Source organism: Spinacia oleracea, chromosome 4 (genome assembly GCF_020520425.1).
Source record: "Spinacia oleracea cultivar Varoflay chromosome 4, BTI_SOV_V1, whole genome shotgun sequence".
NCBI classification, from domain to species: domain Eukaryota; kingdom Viridiplantae; phylum Streptophyta; class Magnoliopsida; order Caryophyllales; family Amaranthaceae; genus Spinacia; species Spinacia oleracea.
The window spans coordinates 100,125,975-100,133,967 of NC_079490.1; positions in this window are offsets into that span (position 1 = coordinate 100,125,975).

The following is a 7,993-nucleotide window of genomic DNA, read 5'->3' on the forward strand; positions in this document are numbered from 1 at the left end:
CGCCAAACACACGGACACGCACAACCAGTGGGCCGTGGGCCGCGCTGCTACTGTGTCGTGGTCTCGGCCCGCATGCACGCGCACAGCTTCGCGCCACAAGGGCCTCGCTGCTGCTGCGTTTGCTTTGCTTGCTCGCCTAGTCGTGTGCGCGCCCATGGGCCTTGAGTGCTTTATGCACTCGGCTCGTGGGCCGCTCCTCGTATTCGCGATTAAATATATTTCCGATATATTATTTATCGTTTCGTATACGACGAATCATCGTCGTACGATACGTTTTATTCGTCTCGCCTAGCTTACGAATATTCGCGATACGATATACGATTCCGATGCAAGGTCGTATCGGATAATACGTTTCCAACTAAAATCCCGAAAGGCTATTAAATGAATTTCCGATTCATTTAATCCGGTGATCTGTTACGCGTCATTGGTGTGACCTTGTAGGTTCAGTCAAGAGTAAGTTGTGAGTTCAATATCCATTAGAACTCACTGATCGGAAGCATTGCTCCAGCTAGCTGTTCCGATCACTTGATCTCACTGAATTTATTGTTCGCAATTAATCTGAACCTTGGTATTAGACTTAATGCACCTTGGGTGAAGGACATATTTCCTTCAATCTCCCACTTGTCATTCAGACAAGTGTGCATCCACATTCCTTTGTCACTTAGTGTTACTTACTGAACATAAGGTAAGATCCAAGCCATCCTTATTAGGTCCAGAAGTGTTTCTCGGATTACAGAGTTCAACTATCAAACTTTTGCAGAAGGTTAAGCCTAACCATTTTGAGCACGGCTATGCATTTTACAGTATCTAACTCTCTGAGAGGCCTTGTTACACAACAACACCATATCCTATCAAAGATAGGAGGACAATCCATTCTTGCAATCTATGAACACTCACTTTGATTCATAGTACGCCCAATAACTGCTTTTATAGCCTCCTTTTACGGTGCGATATTTAGCTAGTATCAAAGCGAACTAATTCTCAAACGAGAAGACATAATCGCTCATGTTCTGAGGAACGGTTTCTAATCACCATTAATGAGAACTACCTATGACATGACTTTAATCTCTAAAAGTGTTCTCATGGTCAATCCGATACAAGATCCAATAAGTATCTATGCAAAAGATTCTGACATCCAGTCACTCTAGTTCAAGAAACAAAACTAAGTAATCTACTTGCAATCTAATCTTAATTAGTCATTGGTCGTCCACCTTTCAATGACCTGGATTAGGGATCCTTTGTGACTTCAATATTCAAGTTCACTTATGGGTGTTTCTTTGTCGAAGAATCCATCTTGACATCCCATTTGAATGATTTGAATCACATGGACTTATCATTTAATTCTAAACCACAATTAAATGAATATGAAATAAAAAAATTTCATAAATATGAAATGGTAAAACCAGTTGTTTTAAACATAGATCTAACAGATGTTCTAAAACAATACTTAGAAAATCAAAGCCATTCTCCAACATGCTTGATTCCCATGGTTGCTACATGTGCGTTGTGTTTCACTTGTGGCAACGGTTTAGTCAATGGATCCGCGACGTTGTCGTCAGTTCCAACCTTGCAAATCTCGATTTCCTTTCTTTCAACGATCTCTCGAAGTATATGAAATCGCCGCAGTACGTGCTTGGACTTCTGGTGGCTTCTAGGCTCCTTTGCTTGGGCAATGGCTCCGCTATTGTCGCAATACAAAGCCACTGGTCCTTTAATGGAGGGGACAACACCAAGTTCTTCGATGAACTTCCGAATCCAAACAGCTTCCTTTGCTGCTTCTGAGGCAGCAATGTACTCGGCTTCAGTTGTAGAATCCGCAATAGTGCTTTGCTTAGCACTTTTCAAGCTTACTGCTCCGCCGTTGAGGTAGAACACAAACCCAGATTTTGATCTGAAATCATCTCTGTCGGTTTGAAAGCTTGCGTCCGTATAGCCCTTAACAATCAACTCATCTGTACCACCATAAACCAGAAATTGATCCTTAGTCCTTTTCAGGTACTTTAGGATGTTCTTGGCAGCAGTCCAATGCGCCTCACCTGGTTCTGACTGGTACCTGCTCGTTGCACTGAGTGCGAACGAAACATCCGGCCTTGTACAAATCATAGCATACACGATGGATCCAATAGCCGAAGCGTATGGAATTCCACTCATCTTTCTACGCTCATCATATGTTTTGGGACACTGATTCTTGCTTAGATATATGCCATGTGACATGGGTAGATGGCCTCTCTTGGCTTCCATCATATTGAACCTAGCTAGCACTTTGTCAATGTAAGTGCTTTGGCTTAGTCCAATCATCCTCTTAGATCTATCCCTATAGATCTTGATTCCCAATATGTACTGTGCCTCTCCAAACTCTTTCATTGAGAAACACTTTCCAAGCCAAGTCTTTACAGACTCCAACATAGGAATGTCATTTCCAATAAGTAGTATGTCATCAACATACACGACTAGGAATGCAATTTTACTCCCACTGACCTTCTTGTATAAACAAGATTCGTCCTGATTCTTGATGAAGCCAAACTTATTGACTACTTCATCAAATCGTTTATTCCAACTCCTTGATGCCTGCTTTAGTCCGTAGATGGACTTCTTAAGCTTGCATACCTTTCCTTGGTTCTTTTGATCGACAAAACCCTCCGGCTGTGTCATGAACACAGTCTCTTCAAGAACACCGTTCAAGAAGGCAGTTTTGACATCCATTTGCCATATTTCATAGTCATGAAACGCGGCAATCGCAAGGATTATCCGAATAGACTTAAGCATCGCGACTGGAGAAAAGGTTTCATCTTAGTGAACGCCGTGAACTTGCCTGTAACCTTTTTGCTACCAATCTAACCTTGTATATGTATACAATTCCATCTTTTTCTTTCTTCAACTTGAAGACCCATTTGCATCCGATAGGTGTGAACCCATCCGACAAATCAACCAAATCCCAGACTTGATTTTCAGACATGGAGTCTATTTCAGATTGCATGGCCTCTAACCATTTAGTGGAGCTTGGGCTCGTCATAGCTTGCTTGTAAGTCATAGGTTCGTCACTATCCAATATGAGAACGTCTAAGTTTTCAGTCAAGAGGATGCCTGTCCATCTGTCCGGCTGAAAAATAGTTCTATTTGACCTACGAGGGGCAGCAACGTTTCGAGGAACTACTCCCACTGGATCTTCTAAAGACCTTGGAGGTTCATCAACCTGAACTGCTTCTAAAGAGTTCTGAGTTCGTTGTTCGTCTCGAATCTCTTCGAGGTCTATTATTCTCCCACTTTTCAATTTGGAAATATGATTTCTTTCCAAAAAGACACCGTCACGAGCAACGAAAACCTTGTTGTCTGACTTGTTGTAGAAATAATACCCCATAGTTTCTTTTGGATACCCAACGAAGAAACATTTGTCAGATTTAGGTTGTAGCTTGTCCGAAATTAATCGCTTGACATATGCTTCGCAACCCCAAATCTTCAGAAAAGACAACTTTGGAAGTTTCCCAGTCCATAATTCGTATGGAGTCTTTTCAACAGCTTTTGACGGAGCACTATTCAGTGTGAGTGCTGCAGTTTGCAACGCATGTCCCCAGAACTGTAAAGGAAGTTCGGCCTGACCCATCATTGACCTGGCCATATCGAGTAAGGTCCTGTTTCTCCGTTCCGACACTCCACTCCATTGAGGTGTCCCCGGAGCAGTCAATTCAGAAAGAATACCGCATTCTTTTAGATGGTCATCAAACTCGTGGCTAAGGTATTCACCTCCTCGATCCCATCTTAGAGCTTTGATTTTCTTGCCATGTTGATTCTCTACTTCATTTTGAAATTCTCTGAATTTATCAAACGATTCAGACTTGTGCTTCATTAAGTAAATATATCCATATCTACTGAAGTCGTCCGTAAACGTTATGAAATAGCTGAATTCACCTCTAGCTTTCGTACTCATAGGCCCACATACTTCCGTATGTATTATCCCTAGTAGTTCGCTTGCTCTTTCTCCCACCTTTGAGAAAGGTTGCTTTGTCATTTTTCCAAGTAAACAAGATTCGCATTGATCAATCTTCTCTAAGTCGAATGATTCTAGAATTCCCTTTCGTTGAAGTAATTCCATGCGCTTTGTGTTTATATGGCCTAATCGACAATGCCACAGAAATGTGAGATCCGAATCACCAGTTTTAGCCTTTCAGCACATAAAGACCATTTTCTTGTTGTGCTGAACTATAAAACATTCCATTCAAAGAAAAAGAACAACTATTGTCTTTAAATTGAAAACTAAAACCTTTAGAATCCAAACTTGAAACGGAAATGATGTTTCTGGTGATACTAGGAACATAGTAACAGTTTTCTAGTTCCAAAACAAACCCACTAGGCAAAGAAATAAAATAAGATCCTACGGCTAATGCAGCAATCCATGCTCCATTTCCCACGCGTAGATCCATCTCGCCTTTATCAAGCTTTCTACTTCTCCTTAGTCCCTGCGAATTGGAACATAAGTGTGAGCCACAACCAGCATCTAATACCCAAGAAGTAGAATTAGCAAGATTACAATGTATAACATACATACCTGAAGGAGAAACAATGTTTCCGTCCTTCTTCTCTTCCTTTAGTTTGGGCAATCTCGCTTGTAATGACCCATTTCATTACAATTGAAGCATTGAGATGTAGAAGGAGAAGCATTCCTCTTCATCTTGCTCTTGGAAGGCGCTATATGCCCTCCGGGAGTGGACGAAGATGCATCCTTGCTTTTCTTCCCCTTGCCTATTCTCTTGAATTTAGTGCACCTCACATTCAAAGGGTCTTGATTGAACTTAAGAATTTTCTCGCATTTCACGAGTAATTCCACAAGTTCACAGAATGTGCTCTCTTTCTGATGAAAGAGATAGTGCATTTTAAAACCCTCATAATCCTTATGAAGAGAATTCAGCACTAGTGCAATAGCTATTGACTCTTTGATGGAACCACCAAGACTCTCCATTGTGAAAAATAATCCAGACATCATATCCACATGAGACCGAATTGATGTGTTCTTGTCCATCTTGACAGAGTAAATGAGCCTTTGTGCCTCCAGAAATTCGATTTCTAGGCACGACTTGCGTGGGGTTATGAGCTTGAGATCGCTCATCCAATTAGCCAATTCGTCAACCCCATTGCAACCAGTTTGGCACAAGGGTCGAAAACCCGCACACTTATCCTCGAGGCTACTTAGGAGAGCTTGAGGTTCAAAAGTAATGAACCTCCCTCTCCAACTCTCAGGGATAGACTTAAGGATGAACTCCGTGACAAGGTACTTGTGAAGTGCCCAACTTCTGTACCTTTCAGGAGTCATGCCTCGCGCATCATAGCTAGGGAAAGGTTGTTCGATGACATAGTGTATGCCATTAACTTTCAAAACTTCGACAAGTTTCTCTTTCCATTCAAGAAAATTAGTCAAGTCTAACTCGACATCCAGAATTTCAGCTGATATGATTGTTGTTATGTTTGCGACCATTTTGATTATTACAATTGAAAAGAATTTGCAATAAATAACCATTCATACAATTCAATAACTTTGAAATAAAAGCAAACATGCAATCATTAAATCTATTAAAACATTTCATTCATGCAAAAAGCAAAAACATGGTCCAAAATTAATGAAACGATTCCAAGACCCCAAAAGTCCTAAATCCTTAAGCAGCTTTAGCATGTCTTAAGTAGTTTAAGATTTTAGGTAAGCAAAACCTATTGCTAGTAATCTCCAAATTACTCTTGGTTAATAAATTAATGCCATAATTTATCCCATTGCCACAACTTAATGCCATTGTTGTTTGAGTTGTAACCACAATCAACGTGCTCCTTTAGGACGCCTTACCACCTAAGTCAACTAAAATAGCACCTCGCTTTAGCGTAAACCTAGTATCTTAGATTCCTAGATTTTTGTAAGTGTTGATTTGGAAGGCAATTTTTAAACTCAATATTACTTGGACCTAGTTGTTTCTATGTTTGTTCGATTATTTAGTGAACTTAAAACTAATCGATTCATAGGAAACAACCTGTTCATGCAAAGCATACATACATTCATACATTCACGCATAATATATATATATATATATATATATATATATATATATATTTATATATATATATATATATATATATATATATATATATATATATATATATATATATATATATATATATATATATATATATATATATAGAAGTGCATAAATAAATGGTGATCTAGTATAGCCCAAAACATCTTGTCTTGAAGCATCCAATCTTCATCACCTCCTTGTTAGCTTGACATCGTCTTGAATCTTCGTTCAAATGCTAACTTAAAGTTCTAAACTTAGAAATACTTGAAAATAATAAATTACATCAAAATTTCCATGGTATGCAGACCATATTTAAAACTTTACATTCAAACATAGAACGGTACGCAGACCGTATTTAACTATGCTAAATTTGGCCATACTAGTCACTTGGAGTACTTGCAATACATAAAATATATATTCTATGCATTCACCCATTCGTGTGCTAAAACGAATGGCCCATATTAATATGCAAGTATTTACGTGAATTAATTAAAATTCACGTTCACATAAACGCGTCTTAAAAGATTAATCAATTTCCAAATTATTAATCCTTAGACTTTATTCTAATTAAAATTGAATTTAATTAAAATAATGCGACCTACGAAAATAATTAAAGATAATTATTTCATTTTAATTTCATTTAATGGCTCCCACTCAAACCAATAATTATTCCGGATAATTAATTATGAAATATTAAATTAAAACACGCGGCCCGGCCCAAGCAAATAAAATATTAAATTAAATATCCCGTTAGCCCAAATTAATGCAAATATACGAAGCCCAACGAAATAAACAATTTTCAGCGAAAAAAAAGTCCGATTACGTAGTTGGGCTAGGCTTGAGCCCAGCCCTATGCCTTGCGTTTGGCCCAAGAGGCGCACGAGCAAGGCTCGCACACCCCAGGCCCTTCGCGCGCGCGCGTCCCCGCAGCACAGGTCCCCCTGAGCTGCGTGTTATGTGTTCGTGTGTGCTGGACGTCGCATGGCTCGCGCCTTGCTTCGTCACAGCCCCGCAAGCGTCCCGCCTGCCCCTTTCCTCGCTCAGCGCGCACGAGGCACGCAACATGCTTGCTGCTGCCCGTGTCGCATGCGGCTCGGCCTAAGCATAGCAGCCCGTATGGCTCGACGAGCCATACGTCCACCATACTTGTGTTCGTGCCCTTGGTTCGTGATACGGACCAACTTAATTAAAATTTAATTTAATTTCACGAACTTGCATTAATTTTATTTTTCAAAAAGTTACGATTTTTATTTTCCAAAAACAATGATTTTTAACGATTTAATAAACTTTAACGACAATCCAATTTCGTAAAATTATTAAATCAAGGGCTAACATTATTCAAACTTTTATGAACGAACGAGTTAACATTAAAATTTGAACTTTTAATTAATAACATACGAAGCTTTAAATCGTTCATAAACAATTAAATTTCAGATTTTTAATAATTTGGTTTAAGTGCGATTAAAATTAACGAAACCATTCAAAATTTTAATCCAATAATTTTTAAAATTAGCCACTGACCCATGAAATTATATCCCCTTTCCCAATTAACCGAATTATTAAACCAAAATTAATTAAAATTCAATTAGGGTTTCAAATTTTACGAATTGGGGAAAGGCAAAATTAGGGTTTATATTTATCGGAAAAATCTGAACTTTTACCATATATCAAGAATATACCCAGAAACAGTGTGTCAAAATTTCAAGCAATTCCGACTAGTTTAGATCGACCTTTTAATTGAATTACTGTCCGACACTTTAATTTTTAATGAAAAATTAACAAAAACGCCCAAAAACGATACTTCGAGGCCTGTTTTTGCAATTCCGTTCGCAAGATTTGATCTTAGAAAATATTTTTCCATCAGATTAGGGTTTTAAAACTCGAAAAAACGAACATTTTTTATTTCAAACCTGATTATTACGCAATTCATCCAATAATTC